The sequence below is a fragment of the Mercenaria mercenaria genome, chromosome 15 (assembly GCF_021730395.1).
Source record: "Mercenaria mercenaria strain notata chromosome 15, MADL_Memer_1, whole genome shotgun sequence".
Lineage (NCBI taxonomy): Eukaryota > Metazoa > Mollusca > Bivalvia > Venerida > Veneridae > Mercenaria > Mercenaria mercenaria.
This window is the reverse complement of record NC_069375.1, coordinates 5,073,300-5,090,779: the sequence shown is the minus strand read 5'-3', so window position 1 is coordinate 5,090,779 and position 17,480 is coordinate 5,073,300. Positions and strand designations below refer to the sequence as shown.

The following is a 17,480-nucleotide window of genomic DNA, read 5'->3' as shown; positions in this document are numbered from 1 at the left end:
TCAATTTACTTAATCTTTCTTTAAAGTTTAAGTCATACATTCTGTTTAGATCAACATCAAAAACTTGGCCGAGCACTTTAAATTGAGTATCCCCCCACGATAGTTTCCATGGGGTTTAATTGACCTAGTACTATATTTGAGGGAGCCTATCTAAATGATTTTTGTCTTGTCATAGTTTATCTTTAGACCAGATATCAATGAAAATCTATCTAACAGATTCAAGGTAGAGTTCAGAGACCTGTCAGTTCCATCTAGTAGTATAGAAGTATCGTCAGCAAACTGAGAAATCTTATATTCTTCACCTTCAATCTGTATTCCCTTAACATCCCTACACTGTCGTATTTTCATAGCTAAAATTTCTGCACAAAAAATAAAGATATAAGGTGAAATTGGGTCCCCTTGTCTGCAGCCACGTTCAACTTTGGAAAAATTTGATAAAAATCCATTCAGTTGTACACAAACCTCTGCATTATACAGGAACATATTGATCCATTTCTTCATCATGTTACCAAATTTAAAGAAATCTAACGTTTTTTCAATAAAGTTAAAGGATATTGAGTCAAATGCCTTTTCGAAATCTATCAGTACAAGTAGCCCTGGAATATCATTTGCTTCAGTATATTGCATAATGTCATATAGTAACCTGGTGTTTTCACCAATATTACGACATTTAACAAATCTTGTCTGGTCATTTGAAATTAGTACATTTAACACTTTTTTCAACCTATTTGCGATGCTACCAGAAGCCAGTTTATATAGTACATTCAAGAGTGTTATTGGTCTCCAATTTTTTAAAAATTGTTTTGGTTTATTCTCCTTTGGGATGCAAGTTATGGTTCCTAGCTTAATATTCTTTGAAAAAGCATTTGATAAAAAAGCACAGTTTATTGCTCTAACAACAAAATGCCCTAATTTCCCCCGAAACACTTTGAAAAACTCGGAAGTAAAACTATCACATCCAGAATAGATGTTTTGATACCTTGAAAGGAATTCATTAAAGAAATAGTTGTATTTTCCTTTTTGTATGAAGTTTTTATTCTACGAGATCTTTATTAGCACTATTTTCACGAGCCATACTAGGAAAAATGGTAATGTACATTTAGATATATCCATCCATCATATAAGAATATTGTACTTATTTTATTGATGGTTATTGTAAGAAATGTCTGCAAAGATATTGATAATTCTTTCATTCGCTTCGCTAGACGTTTTACGAATAAAAATAAAACCTTGCACACCATCATTAATTATCAATTTAGCATCGATTTCTCGTGAAACGGTACATTTTTATGCCTCTCTGGCCACGCAATCCTTAAAAATACACAATGATGATTATTGATATTGAAACGGCCCTGTCTGAGCCCATAAACTTTTAAGTCCAAACATTTACCATGAAAGTTTTCCCCTATTTCTTTCTCCTTGCAGATATCCTGGAAAAACCACATGTAATCGATAATGCTCATTCATCTTTATATGTCAGCCAAATAAGTATTCATGGCTCCCAGTAGTTTACTTAATATTTACAAATAAGTGCCGAATTTCCTAGAATGTTCGCTCCTTGTCCGCCATTTTGTATCCGGTCATGGAGGCTGCCATAGTGGCGTAACCCGGCAACCCTCAGCCAATCAAACGAGCAATAGTGAGCCAAAACGTTCTGAGCGTAATTTGACCAATCAAATTAGCTCGTAGGCACCGAACTTTGGCTCATTTGGTCCTAAATATTCAAATTAGCTCAGTAAGTCACTTCTGGACATTCCCTTGACCATAGCAGCCGCTCTTTTCGTCAGGTAGAATTTCCTTGTATTATTTACGGTCTGTCACTGTATATATATTAATATTACCGTTTCCGTTATAATAAAAGCACTCAAGTGCGTTTACTATTAAACTTGAATTTCCCGTTTAACCTAAGGGTAATTCATGTATAAAATACCTTTATCGCCTCGCAGGCCTTTATCGTATTAATATACCTTTAATGTACAAACTAATAACTCCTTTATAAGCACTCTGGCTTCTTTAATGAGTAACCCTTAGGTTAAACGGGAAATTCAAGTTTAATAGTAAACGCACTTGAGGGCTTTTATTATAACGGAAACGGTAATATTAATATATATACAGTGACAGACCGTAAATAATACAAGGAAATTCTACCTGACGAAAAGAGCGGCTGCTATGGTCAAGGGGATGTCCAGAAGTGACTTACTGAGCTAATTTGAATATTTAGGACCAAATGAGCCAAAGTTCGGTGCCTACGAGCTAATTTGATTGGTCAAATTATGCTTAGAACGTTTTGGCTCACTATTGCTCGTTTGATTGGCTGAGGGTTGCCGGGTTACGCCAGTATGGCAGCCTCCATGACCGGATACAAAATGGCGGACAAGGAGCGAACATTCTAGGAAATTCGGCACTTATTTGTAAATATTAAGTAAACTACTGGGAGCCATGAATACTTATTTGGCTGACATATAAAGATGAATGAGCATTATCGATTACATGTGGTTTTTCCAGGATATCTGCAAGGAGAAAGAAATAGGGGAAAACTTTCATGGTAAATTTTTGGACTTAAAAGTTTATGGGCTCAGACAGGGCCGTTTCACTATTATACAGAAAATGAGGAATGGAATAATCGAGGAGGTAACATGATGGAAAAATATCTGCCTTAGTGTCTGTTAGTTTTCTGGGTGTTTGTCTTGTGTGCGTGTGCGGCTGTGGTTTGCAATGTAGGGAGACTGTTGTTGTAGAGCGAGGAATTCCTATTAAATATTTATCCTTTCAACTATTCCAAAATACCCCCACCCTTATCCACTTTTATATTTTGCATATTATAATAATTAAAATGTATTTATTGTTGGATTTTGAAGCAACGTGTCTGCTATAATTTTCCGTCACAGATTTTTTTGTTGCGCACCTTCTTTGCATGGCTCTATGACTGTGTTGTTTTGTTGTTTTTTTGCGTGGGGGTGGGGGGTGGGGGGGGAGGTGCTCTATTCTTCCTGAAAGTCTGCCATTACCTTTTATTGTTACATATAATTATAGACGTTTAACAAATAACAATATGACATCATACACCAGTATTTATTACTAAACCAATCCCGCGTCTATTCTTATAACATTTTTGCCATAGCAACCGCGTTTTAAATATCAGCGACAGTATTATATTAAGAACAGATAATACTTTTTCACAAAACCATTTTATTAATGAATCTTACTGAAATGTGTACATAGTAGACTTAAAGTAGATGTGTAACAGACTGAGTATGGCGACCGCAAGAAAAATATTGTTTTCTCCGGTACATTGTTGCCTAAACCATAGAGTTTAGCAAGACTTCTAATCCAATATTTTCTTCTATGACTACACTACTACTATGCAACATTAAACACCTCTTCACTTAATTGCTTTTGGCGTGCATACAGTCATTAAAGATTATGCCAGTATTTGTGTACAAAAGGCATGCAAGATGAGCAAAAGTGCAATTTCTTATGAAATCAGGATTTCACAGCAGAACAAATTCACGTTTAATCTGAAAGCATCCTGTTTGTGATTTACTTAGATCTACACAACGTTTCATTCCACATGCCTGTAACAAAAACAATCTTTATAAAATACAGACAAAAGGCGCTCGATGATCAATAAACCTATTTGATAGCGTCAAAACATAAAAAAGCGTTTCTCATGTAAATGTGCTGTATGATGAAAGAAGCGTTCCCAGCTGTTTTATGAAAAGGTGTAATCTACCAATTTTTATTCTACAAGTTCGATACGAAACAGGCTTATTTTGGAGTCTCTTTTTATTTTGCGGTGGTGATACAAGATAAAGCAATTGAATGGAAATAGTCACAATATCGAAGGTATTTACACTAATTTGCGTATACATGTACGCAAACTTTAAAATTTTGTCCGCTATTTTTTTTAATATTTTAGGAATTGCCTTTTTTTAGTTTCAGATAATTTCGACATTTCTCAAGAACACTTTTTCTTTAATGATATAGCTACATGTTGCTTCTTTGTTATTCATAGTTGGTTTTATTAATTGTGATGTAAAAGCAATAATATCAGCACCTATTGTTTTTATTTTCTATTTTAACCTGAGGTACATCAATCTATAAATATGCAAAATAATACAAAAATCTGTCCGCTAGAAATAATTGTGAAAAAAACATCTTTAACTGAATAAGTGCTCCATATTCTCTAGGTCGAATGCGCCTAATTTGAAGTTATAGGGTTCCGTTCCGACAGTTTGTTTGGAATAAAGTTCAATATATCCCCCCCCCCCCCCCCCCCCCCCCCCCCCCCCCCATTTAATTATTTTACATTTTTGACATTTCTATATTTTTTCTGCAAACCTTCAAACAATCCTATTGACGCCCATTTCCGGGACCGTCATTCTGTTCTTTTTCTAAATCGTTTTTTTTTTTCAGTCAACAAATATCGGTTTGCCTATTACTCATCATATTTTCACATAAACTTTTTAAGAGAAGCAAAGTTTGTGAAGATCATGTGAACGTAAAAGTCGATATTTACGTTAAAGTTACGCCAGAGTAACAAACCTGACACAGAGTTTTGGTTGAAAAGTTTCCTTTAATACTATCTCATGTAAAGCCCAAACGAGAGAAATTGAAGACAAAACATTAGGCACTGACAGTGGAGCTTTAATGGGGAATGTTTTTTTCTTTCAATTACTTTTTTGAAATCTGCATTACATGATAATCTAGTATAAAAGGCATGTGTCAGATCTTTTGTTTTTCAATAGAGTATAAAAGGTGTACTCTATATTTGAATGAAAATAACTAAATTATAATATTTGATAAGAATTGTTGTGTCCGAGAAAATAACGTGATAAAACAATATGTCGTATAATTTTCGAACGCAGCTTTACATGTTACAAAAACTCTTACTTTCAATTATCTATCAAGTACCACATAGCAATAAGGGAACGCTATATCACATCAACAAACATAAAAGCTTGATAGAAAGAAAATGTATGAAAAAACATATAGTAACAAGAGCAAAACGGGGAAGTAGCAAATGAATTGTTTATGACAAGGGAAAGACGTCATTGAAATTGCGTATAAAACAAAAGAGAGACAAAATGAGGGGAAACGGAACTAAGATAAATGGTAACTGGTTGTATTGGAAGTTGCCGTTCCCTAAACGGCACTAAATCTGGCTAAACTCTGAAAGAACCATCCGACTTCCAGACATTCACAGTGTATTAATTTATGAAATGTATCATAAAATGCTTAGGTCTCAACCTAAAAACCCTGTATAAAAGAAAAGAAGTGGAAACAAATCATGATTTAGCAGAGTGGCTAATACAAAAAAAAACTCCTCATAATAATCAATATTCTTTTAAAAGTGAAATCAAAATGTTATACGCGTTTTTGTTTGCTTCTGCAGATTATACTTTTCGTTAAATAACTGATTCTGCTACCCTTTTGCTAGTTCAATACATTAAAGCTATTGCTATTTCTGTTGCAAGAATAATGTGCGCGTTAATCATCGGAAATGTACAAAAATGACATTATACTTGAGAAAAAAATCGCACACAAACACGACAATACCATTTTACAAAGCATATATATATATGTTTCAGCCCACGTTTGCGTTTCCTTGTATGTATGTATTATGCGACTATACTTAGTAGATACAAAGCACTTTTGTAACTGTGACATACATATGACAAGGATTTTAATGTCCATAAAATATGTGGAAACGTTTTCTATTTCCCTTTTTGACGTCATGGGAGTGAAATATAGCCATTAAAGCTTTTGTGCTCACGTTGTTTTGAGTATATGAGATTGAGATTCTTCTACGCTGTTTATCACGATCATAAATAATAAAGGTTTTTATGTTGTCAAATAACTTTTTTTCTTAATAATAAATAAGACATAAGACACAATAAAGCTGTACTGGGGGAATCAAATGGTTATGATACAGAAGACAAGAAAAACACCCTACGATGAATCACTGCGCCAAAGTTGACACGCATATCTATCATAACATACGCTTTAAAGGCGGAATATAAGATCGTTATACTAATTTTATATGTGCAATCTGTGAAAACGTCCGGAATAGATAAAGACAAATGCCTTGCAAAAACAGGCAACACAGACACTGATACATTATTCCACGCGGCGATAGGAAAATGCGTAAATATGTGCACGTCATACTTTAAGGAAATGCAATGAAAAAGACTAAAATAGATTTATCTTACTTACTTTGGCAGTTGGCAAAGACAAATAATTACTGTCATGCTCTTAAATGGTTACATCACACATCAATAAATTAGCGTCTGTTAAAGCACTATTGATAATGAAAGATAAAGAAAACTGTAAAGGATTACTTTCTTGATTTGCATGCAGCTTTCTTATTTTGTCAGACTACAAGAAAGAGTGTACAAATGTTCTCAATACCAAACATTTTCAATGTTGTACGCATGGAAGAAATTACAAAGTTTCATTCAATTTGAAATAATTTTTATAGTTTCAATATTTGTCTGTAACCGCAATGTTAAAATATGTGTCAGGCCATGAGATTTTTGGCCCAAATGCGATTTTGGTCGAAAATGGGGTTTTCAGGTAATCTGACAGATTGTCATGTTCCAAGTAAAAATCTGCTATTAGACAACAGAAATCAGCCGTTGTTATGGAGAAATTACCGCCTTTCGGACACCATATTTTCGTCTAAATGTATCAAAATAGAGGCAGAATATCTTAATTCAGACGCCTTCTTAAAATAATATGGAAAAAAAATACATAATGAAATATCAAACATAACATACAGTTTATTAAATTTATTTCTTTCTGTTTCATTTTTTTATATAAGCATATATTATTTTCCCCTTAAAATCGTTTCCATGGCAACACAGTTGTTAAATCCAATTTGAATAGTTCCTTGATAAATCCAGCCAAAATTTACATCAAGAAAGTGAAGTTAATATACCGTCAACATTTTTCAGTGTACAGACAGAGTTTAAAGATAACAGTTTTTTTGCAAAAATCTTAATATGGCTTTCTTTTGTACAAAAATAGATTTACTGGATTACGGGTTAGATAACATGACAAAACTATGACAAATTAACCTTGTTGTTAGAACACTTGACACATTGACATATTTCTTTGTAACTGTTAGACAGAAAATCAGGCAAAAAGATATAATTATTAGAAATATTAAAACTGATTTTGCTTAAAGTAGTAGTACAGATGTCACACTGATCAGTGACTCGTTACCATAGCAACCATGGTGTATTTTCTTACCAAAAGTACCATTTCTATCAAGTTCTTGAAATAATTGAATATGTTAAAGTGTTTTTCAAAATACTATTTACATTGAAAGCTGTCTAATTTCATATTCAAAAGTAAGAAAACCTCATTTCATGTAAATTGATGTGACACTGTTTGGGATATACATAATTTTCTGATACACACGACACAACTCTTGCTAGTTTAAGGCAGATTCAAAGATAACTTAATGTTTTGTTGATGCAGTTATTACTTAGAAAAGAATATGACCTTACATTATTTTTTTAACAAATAGAACATATAAACATGAAAGATGTTTTACAATAATTTATAGTCAGATTAATGTTTAATACCATGGCAACAATGCACTATTTTCTTATAAAATTAAAGATAGCATTTATTGTCAAATTTCTTGAAACTGTATGATTATTTAAATAAAAAAAGAGCACTCAAGATATATTATGCATGGAGTTTGTTTTTTAAAAAAATCTGTATTGCTTAAACAATGAAGACAGTTTTACTCTAACCACTTCACTGCTGTTCTGACAACAAAACAAACTTTTACCAAACATTTCTCACAGTTGAACTGTGGCAGTTCAGTTAGTTTTACTTTTTTCTTGACTCCCATTTGTAGTTTGAATCAGCTTGGTGAACTTTTGCAGAAAACATGACCTTATTTTGTGCACTTCTTTGACAGTTGCACTTTATTCCATTGGCATACTTTCAACTGGATGGTAAGCAAATATATTAGTTCCTTGGGTTTCATTTCCATTCACAAATTCATAAAGAATTTTATTTTTCTGGCTGGAAATTCTTTCTTCCTTCAGTCATTCTGCAAAACAAAAATACATTAGTATTAGTACCTTTAAGTAGAAAGTTACAGAATAGAATACTGTGAAGCATTTTTAAAAAATAAAAGTGTCTTTTGTGTAATCTACATAAAAGCATGACTACTAAGTACCCATCTATCCATCAATCTCATAATTTTCAAGAATACAAAAAACTAGCTAATCTTCTGACATACTAGTAGACATACACTTAAAAGAATTAATTCATTCAGTCTAACTAAATGAATACTCAAATACTGCAACAGTTTCTTAGGAAAATACATGTATAATGATATTCAATCATTATGCATATTTCCCCACTCTCCTCTTTTTATGCTAGATATGTTTGTTGAATGAATCTATTAGACTAGTAATGATTTCTTTCAAAATGCTATTAATACAATCAGATCATTTATGTGTATGATATTTTAAGATTTATTTAACTTGGATAAATCTACTTGTACTTATTTTAAGAGGAATTTATTTTTTGTATATATTCTTAAGATGTATTTATCTTTCTTACAATAGAAAAACTGCAAAAATGCAGAAAATTACAAACCCACAAACTCTTCCAACATGTGGTATGTAGGCATGCCTTGAGAATTCCTTTTTTTTGTTTAAGGTCATAGCAATATGCCAGATGTTTCTCAGTAGTTCATCAATAGTTGATCTGTAAAATTAAAAAATACTTAAAAAAAAAGCTGAAATGTGAGATAAAGATGGCCTAGCTAGTTACCTCAGGACACAGAACACAAAGATTTATACTATGAGTGTAATATGTTTCAATCAAAAGCATGACTTTCTTAACAAAATGTCTTTAAAGTTTAAAAAATATTCATTTAATGTGTAGAAGTTGTTTGTAACTTGTAAAGAACATTATGTAGTGGTGAGGAATCCAACAATCATGGCCAAGTGAACTGAATGCAAACTTACATAAAAAGCTATTGAGCATCTGTTTTATACAAAATAAAAACAAACAGCTATTCTTTATACTTTTTTAATTGAAGTGAGTTTGACATGAATAAGAAATAATTTATTTAAACTGACAACTGTTCCTGTAAGTCACTACATAAATATGGATAAGGCTGTGACTTTTGACATACTGGTCTTTCATACTGACACACTGATCAGAAATAAGAGTGAGAACTGTTGTGGAAAAAAGTAAGCTTCCTGAATGCCCCCCCCCCCCACACACACACTCCCCCTTATTTGGAGGGTATGGGGGGGGGGGGAGAGGGGTGTATTTAGTTTATAAATGTAGTGTGGAAGCAGTTCTCAAGCTAAGGAAGGGTGTATTTCATATGACAATGGGTGGGAAAGAGAGGGGAGGTATTTGGAGGAAGCTGATGGGAAGGGGGGTGATTTGAGGTAACCCAGTTGTGGAATGGAGAAGGGGGGTAAAATGTGTTAAAGCCCAGATGACAATTCCGGGATATTTTCGAAGGACAAAACGGTCAATATGGATTTAATTAATATTTTAAAACTCTACATATTGTGTAAATATTACTACTTACCAGTAAATCGCTCAATGACATTTATTATCCCTTTTAAATCAATCGTCAAATTACTGTTTAAAATTTCCTTTCACACGACCTTTCATGTTTACAAATGGCTTGTTGATACAAAGGGTGATAAATTGTCAATTATTTGATAATGAAACGAAATGTCAAAACACGGAACTGTTACAATACCTGCTTGGTAAATGACGTTTGTCTCTTCATTCATTTATCGTCCCAATAATATAGTGTTAATTGATAAAATGCATTAATTGACGCGAAAACGTGTTGAACTCCACTCATTTTTGTGACGTAACTTTAATCGGGTTTTTCTCGAATGACGTAACGCGGCATTTGGGCCAAAAATCTCATGGCGCGACACATATATTCTCGGGAAAATATTTTTAAAGCAACAACTTTCGAAGGGAAATACTAAAATGTCTTTGCAGACGAAGCTTTATAGCTAATTGTATTAATAAAAGTATTCTTTTGTTGATAGTATTGTTTTGCATTGTAAAACAATGCAAATGGATGATCTTCTTTGTTTCATACCTATTTCAATTAAACACATATTAAATAGATTGTATTTCTATCACGTGACGATATAATAGTAAACAGTATTGTAACTATGTATGATTTTTATTGTATGATTTTAAAATTACCCACGGTCATTTTAAAGTATATAAAGATATCAACAACCTACAGTCCACGAAAGACATACTTAGTGCACCGGGTTCGATTTCAAAACATCTATATTTTTTCGTATTGGACGGAACAACTCTTTTCATCCCTTAATGCAAATAGTCAATCGATCAGGATTACTTCCCTTGGATATATGGAAAACAATTGCGATAACTTTTTTTTCTGAACGAAACACTCCGATTATCATAGAAATGAAATAAAAAAAAGTGGAAAACCACAGGTCGCCCAACACGTCATAATTGAAAATGTTGCAGGCTCGGTTTGATTGAGCTTGTTCAGAACCATATTCGGTGTCCGGAGAAGGAAATAGCTGATATTAGCCAGCAGCCTTGCTCGTAGCTGTTGTATACTTATAAGTGTCTGAAATGGTTTCTCGCCGATGTCTTGGAGACGGAGACCTATATACTTACATAAGGGTTTAGATAGTAAAGTGTGCTTTGGTAGATTTTGATTGATAGACAGCTTTAATTCTTCTGGGTTCATGATCCTTAAAAGCATTCTAATCATTTCTGAAATCGCTGGTATCTAATCACTAGACAGGTAGCCTGAGGAAAATTTATTATATTATTGTACTGTAGTTCTTGTTGTATAGTTCATAGAATTATCAGCTCGGAAAAGATCGTTACAAAGTTCTTCCTTACCGATCAGTAACGTATGCTCTATATTATCTATTTGCATCTACGAATTTGCTTTAGTATGGTAAGTCCGCTTGAAAAATGACAACGTAAGCTCTGCAAAGCCGGGCCATATACGTCAAAGGAGGTCTTGCACCACCAGGAGGACGCATCACTAATTTAATCATGACCTTAAAACGTGACCAATCGTCAAGAATATCTTGTAATATTTATAAAAACGATGTCAAATAACTGTTTCCAGTGCAGTAGTTTGAGCAGAAGATTAAAATGTTACTCATTGTTACCAGTCAGATGTGTAATCACCCACTGTATGAATCGCACCCAGTTCTATAGGTAATTCATTTTGAAAATGCGATTAATTAGATTCTATGTAAGAGCTGAAAATAAAAAATCATTTTCGTTTTCCAGACTAATCTCTAATTACAAACATCATTTAGAAATTCTCCGATCGAAGATAATTCCTCATAGAAACCATATTTTACATCACAATAAACAATGGCTGAATAAATGTAACAGTCACATAGTTATATCTGTCTTATAGCGAATAAATATCTAGCCAGTTATTTCCTAGGGGGTTGGAGAGAGATGAAAATCTGCTAAGTCTACTTTGCAGATAATTCAGATGTTCATACACTTACGACATACAATTATAAGTTCAATAATGCTGTATAACGGCTTGGAGGGTAACAAAAATAGCACATTATCAAATGTTTGTAATAGAAAAAAACGATTTAAAAGAATGTCAATATAGTAAGAAAGCCTGTCAAAAGATGATATTATAAATTTTAATATACTAAGAATTTTAAATTACACAATGAATTATCTTTTTAACCCTTAGCCTGCTGGCGGCAGATGATTCTGCCTTTGCGACCAGTGCAGACCAAGATCAGCCTGCACATCCGTGCAGTCTGATCATGGTCTGCACTGTTCGCTATTCAGTCAGTAATTTTCAGTAAACTCCCCTTCAAATGATAAATGGTACTGCCCAAATTGAAAGATGGACCAGTCCATTATAGAAATTTAGCAGGGTAAGGGTTAAATAAACAGAATGCATTTTATATGTCATTTATGTAATTGACGGGTGTGAAAATTCAAGTGCATGATTATAAATATTATAAATTTATATGCAACAAATCATGTTGATATATGAAATAATTCCTAGTCTACCTTTCTAATTGTACTTGAATCGTTTGGCGTAGTGTTCAAGTTCATTTCTATGCATTGACTCCCTCCACAAAGCTTTGGATTTCATAAACATTACACGTCAAAAATTAAAATGATCTAGATATGGGGTCCTCCAAAAACCTTTAACAGTTAAAACTTGAAAACATAATGCAGACCATATAGTTTAGCAGAGCAGGCATCTGTTTTCCATGCTGTCTTTTTACAATTGAATTAAACATACTATTAGGTAGAAAAAGACAGATTTCTAATGTACAATTAGTAAGGAAAACGGGTGGTAACATCTTATTATTAAATCGGATACTGCTGATGTATCCAGACATGCAGGGTGATAACGTTTACATTCGTTTTGCGTACTTAAAAACTTAAAGCATTTTGACTGAGTTACATACAATATACAGTACATTATTTAAGAAGGGTGGTGCCACTATATATTTTTTGCATTGTGAAATTAAGGGCTTTTTGAAAATAGCCGTGGTGTGCAATATATTCCAAAACGGCCATTAGAATAATTATTATACAACGCTGTCCTATAAAACTACTAATGTCTATCACCCATTTAAACTATTCGTGATAGGACGGATTACAACTTTCTTAGTTTGCATTCTTTGGGAACCGAGAGTCAGATATAAGCAAAAGTCATAGGAATTTGGTTCTGTTTCGTTTATGCTACTCAGTATTCATACACAAAGTATTCGTATACACAACGTATTATATAGAGTAGTTTTGCTTTCTTTTCACAAACTAACGACGAACTCATATAGGATTTTCGGCTTCACTAGACTGTCTCTGTTGGAAGAATTATAAATGATAACTACGTTACAAATTTTGCAATAAGTACCTAAAGCTTCACGTTACATCGTCCTGGATATTCCAGGGGTGAAAGGTACATTACTAAATTACATAAATTTATCATTCATCTATGTTTTTCTCATCACTGAGAAAATGGTGAATAACACGATCCCGTTACAGGAGCTGTTCAAGCGGACATGTTATCGTTTTGACAGGAAACGTACTTCTATGAAAAATTACCGTTATTGCAATTATTTGTTTATAATAATGATAAAAAAATAACCATGCGTAAATTGATAATACTGACCTTAAACTTGTTCAAGTATTCAACATTTATAGGTTATCAGCTTTGTATCGGGAAATATGCACGAGTTCTTCAGCGGAAATATTGCACAACTTTAGGAGCGCAATATTCTTATGAAGAACGAGTGCATATTTCCCAATACAAAGATTATAACCTTTTTATTACATATGCATCTACACGTATAAATATTATGTAAATATCATAAATATGTTCAACAGCCTGAATAGGATTGACAATACTGAACTAAATAGAAAAAGTAGTGCAACAACACACATTGAATTACGTCACGCACCCGATATGAAATTCAGGCGTCAGTGTATGGAAAAAAAATTACGTCTCCGGTACCAGCGTAACTTCACGGGGAATAGAAACGAGTATGTAATAAATCTCATTTCGGAGGAAAACATAATTAGGCTTGTGCATATTCGTTGAAATAGGAACAGGAAAGGTGAATAATAAAGCTTTGTTAAATGTACCCGCTGATAGGTAAGAAGGGACAAATAGTGATATTAGGATACCTTTGCTTTGCATCGTCCTTTTAAACATGCCAGTTAATCTGACACTTAACAACTCAGACATCTATTCATATGCTGACCAGAAAAGTGGCACAGTCCAATTTCTTTTTAAATGCTGCCATTCTGCGAAATGGTCTCATAGATTGTTTTTTCTTATGCGATCATAGATATGAAACAGGTGGAGGAATCTATGATATGTTAATCTTAAATCCCAACAGGACTTAGCTGTTTTAGTTGGCTCTGAATAGTGGATATCTTCCGCAAAGGAACATGTTAGGGGTCGGCATCCAAACTTTGGTCCATTCTAACTAGCTGAAAATGATACTTTTTTATTTGACCAAACGCCTATTTCATAAATGTCATTATTACACGTCTAAATTGGTTATAAATTGAACTGTTTCAATCAAATCTCTTTATATTATTTTTCGCAGAAATTGTACTTGACATTTAGACAGAGATTGAAAATTATTTTACTAAATGTTAATTTGTGTATGAAAATATTAGTCCGCTTAACATTCTTTAAAAGTTACAGAGAACATTCTAGGCAATGGAGGAACCATAATCAAATATGTACAAAGAGACTGTTTGAAACAAACAAGATATGTTCATAACGAGTTAACTTGTTTAGTCGTTGTTTGTGACCATCCCATATATGAACGGAAATTAATGTTACTTTACGTTTAAACGTGTATATAATTTTTGTTTGTTTTATTTTTGTTGGGTTTAACGTCGCACCGACACAATGATAGGTCATACGGCGACTTTCAAGTTTGATTTTGGAGGAAGACGTCAGGTGCCACTCCGTGTATGCACTATGTTAACAATAATCTTAACAATAATGTATGGTTGTAGTTGCAGTTTCGTGAAATTCATATTAATTTACAAACTACTACAAATGTTGAGTTTTCATTATGTTTAAAAGAAAAACATTTTTTCCGGGAACAGACGACATTGATTGAACACGTAAATATTTGCAGTCACAGAAATACAGTAATTCTACGACAAATAATCAATTACGTCAGTGCAATTTCTAGGTTTTATTATAAATGGAAATAGAAGAGATATTTCACGATCTCTTCGCTTGTGTTCCAAAACTTTGCTGTTGTTTACTCTTAGCCTGTAATACATGAAGGATCATCGCAAGTATGTAAGCCGAAATTAAAGTATACACATTGTATAATTTTTTTTAATGTATACCTGTTTCAACATGAATGTCTTTAGCGTGTGCATTTTTTCTCTAGTCTGCAAACTGAAACATAAGTTTGTAGAATACAAAGTGTACAACATTTGCTTCTGGTAAATATTTATCCGATATAGTACATGAAAAGTTTATCTGTTTGAGAACCCATGGTTGATCGTATGGCGTCAAACTTTAGTTTTCTTCAGAACTTCAAACAAAACGCCTTAAACAATTTTACTCGTACCGCATTTCTTCGCCATGCTAAGGTAAAACTGAAAACTTTAAACACTGAATTTACACTTGTGCAACTTGTGTATGTGGTTCTTTTTGGTTAAACATTTTGAAATAGTGTTTGAAATTATGTAAAAATAGCCTTGAAGCGGTTAATAATGCAATCTTTCATATCCATGTCCATGATGTTTTTATAACAACATATACAATGTTACTAAATAATCATTTTTGTTACTTCTAGAAATTTACGAGCAATATATTTTATCATATGATCATATGTAAATGGTTGTAAAGGAATTAGTACAGTTTGTATCACAGACATTTAGTTAAGTTATTACAATTGCGCAGACCGGGTGACGGTTGCTAGTTATACTGTAACCACACATGAAGTATATAACAGGACGTTGCTCTTTAAGCTATCATATTATAGCGCCTCGTTCACATATTTTATCTTTCAAAATTCCGTAAAACGTACGAACTGTGAAAATGACCAGTGGTGCATACTTATTTGATTTTGCATAATAAATATCCAAAACATATTGTGCCGAAGGTTGTAAACCGTTTCAACGCGTTTGAAATACGTGAAAAATAAATCAATGTTCTTCCTGCTTTTTAAAAAAATAACTTAAACTTATTTTCATTCACTTCACAAGTTTTTTATGTATTCTTGCGAAATATGCTGGAAACGAACATGTTGAAAAACTTTACCAATGTACGTGCGAGAAGCTTTAAAACAACAAAATACAAGGATAGATATCAGATAGGGAATGCAATGTTCCAAAAACGCAGCCTCCCCGAAACGAAATTCACAGCACGCAGATGTACACACTGTCAACTAAAATACTCAAATACAAAGCAAACACACGAGGACAAAACGAACAAATAAAGGAACACAGTGGGGCTGTCCGTGGCAAAAACACGACTGGGGAACTTAAACCTCACTCTAACCCCACCATGTTCCAAAGTCACGGGACAGTGTAAATAAAACTAATCTCCGCCAGGTGAATCTCTAGCACAAGCAATGGAAACAAAAAGCATGACAACCCTTTCAAATTCACTTTCAAATAAGCTAATTTGTAATCCTTGGTAATAATGTCTGCAAATCTGCAATTTCAATTAAACAAAACTATGCATATTTTTTCAATATACTGTCATTTTACCTTCGGCCATGTTGCATTTGCGACTCGATCCGATTAACGGTGAAAACAGCATCAAACTATCATCTTAGAATACGTAATTTATAATTATCCTTGAGACTACGTGGGAATTCAGTCAATTGTTCAGTTGTGATGGGGATTCATCCATAGATCTGCAACAATATATACTACATGTATATAAGATATACAAAACACCTGTTGCTACTGTTATTTTTTCTTGACTGAAGTTGGTGTTGCTTTAATATTTTCAAACACTACAATTGCAGCCAGTTATAATACCATCATGACCTCATTCACTACAGTTTTGCTGCAGTTGGTGCTTCAACCTCTGCTACTGCTGGCACTACTGGTACTACGTCATCAATATAGCTGATTTAAGAACTAACTACCAGTCATTAGTCTTTACGAAAGATTTAAGAGCAAATGAAACGGTAATGAAGTTTTATTATTTTGTCATCTTGGAGTAGTATTGGTCCTATAACCCTCGGCATATTATATATCCACCCTGGGACAAATACCAAAAAAAACGTATGTAAAAAGATCCCTTGGATGCATTAAATGCAACCAAGCAGAATAATAGCAGACTCGGTTCATAAAAGGTAATGAAACGCCCCCTAGCATCGGCTTAAGCGGAACTCTATTACACATCTGCTAAATGGACTCCATGATCCCAAGGCACCAGAAAATATAACATCACTGAATCCAAGTACGGGGAGACATTTTACAGCCACAACACGGCACTTAAAGATTGCTGTTGTAATAGTCAATAAAATCTGTTAAGAGATCCTTTAAAAACATAGAATACAACCAAACGGAATAATAGCAGATTCGGTTCATGAAATTATTTGATTAACATTAAACTACTACAGAATGCAAAGAAGTGAAAACAAAGTTTCTGTTCTTTTTTTTTTTTTTTTTTTTTTTTTTTTTTTGTTGTTGTTGTTTTTGTACATCTTCGATTTTTTCAGATTGGGAAATTATCGTATTGTAACTGTCCCTCATATTCATAATGTTTACTTATCTCCAAATATTTTGCAATACATTACACAAACAATTTTATATGAGTTTATCGATCACTTATTTAAACAGTGTTAGCGTTTCTGATTGTTTCTGGATTGACATAAAAAGCTTCACACATTTCAATCACGGTATTCTAATTTCTATGACCAGTTTTGCGTACAATATATCTCAACCATTGGTTATGTTCCCTATAACCGACA

At 33.2% G+C, this 17,480-nt stretch overlaps 1 protein-coding gene and 1 long non-coding RNA gene across 6 annotated transcripts in view; both read right to left on the bottom strand.

Moving 5' to 3' along the window:
- LOC123541913 (neuronal calcium sensor 1-like) overlaps nt 1-17,480 on the bottom strand; it is a 58,479-nt gene that overhangs the window by 10,116 nt on the left and 30,883 nt on the right. The gene's annotated exons all lie outside the window — the stretch shown is intronic.
- Nucleotides 6,515-9,749, bottom strand: LOC123549738 (uncharacterized). The gene is made up of 3 exons (XR_008367319.1): nt 9,581-9,749; nt 8,626-8,736; nt 6,515-8,071 (listed from the first exon to the last, which is right to left on the bottom strand). It is a non-coding gene; the product is annotated as an uncharacterized LOC123549738 (long non-coding RNA).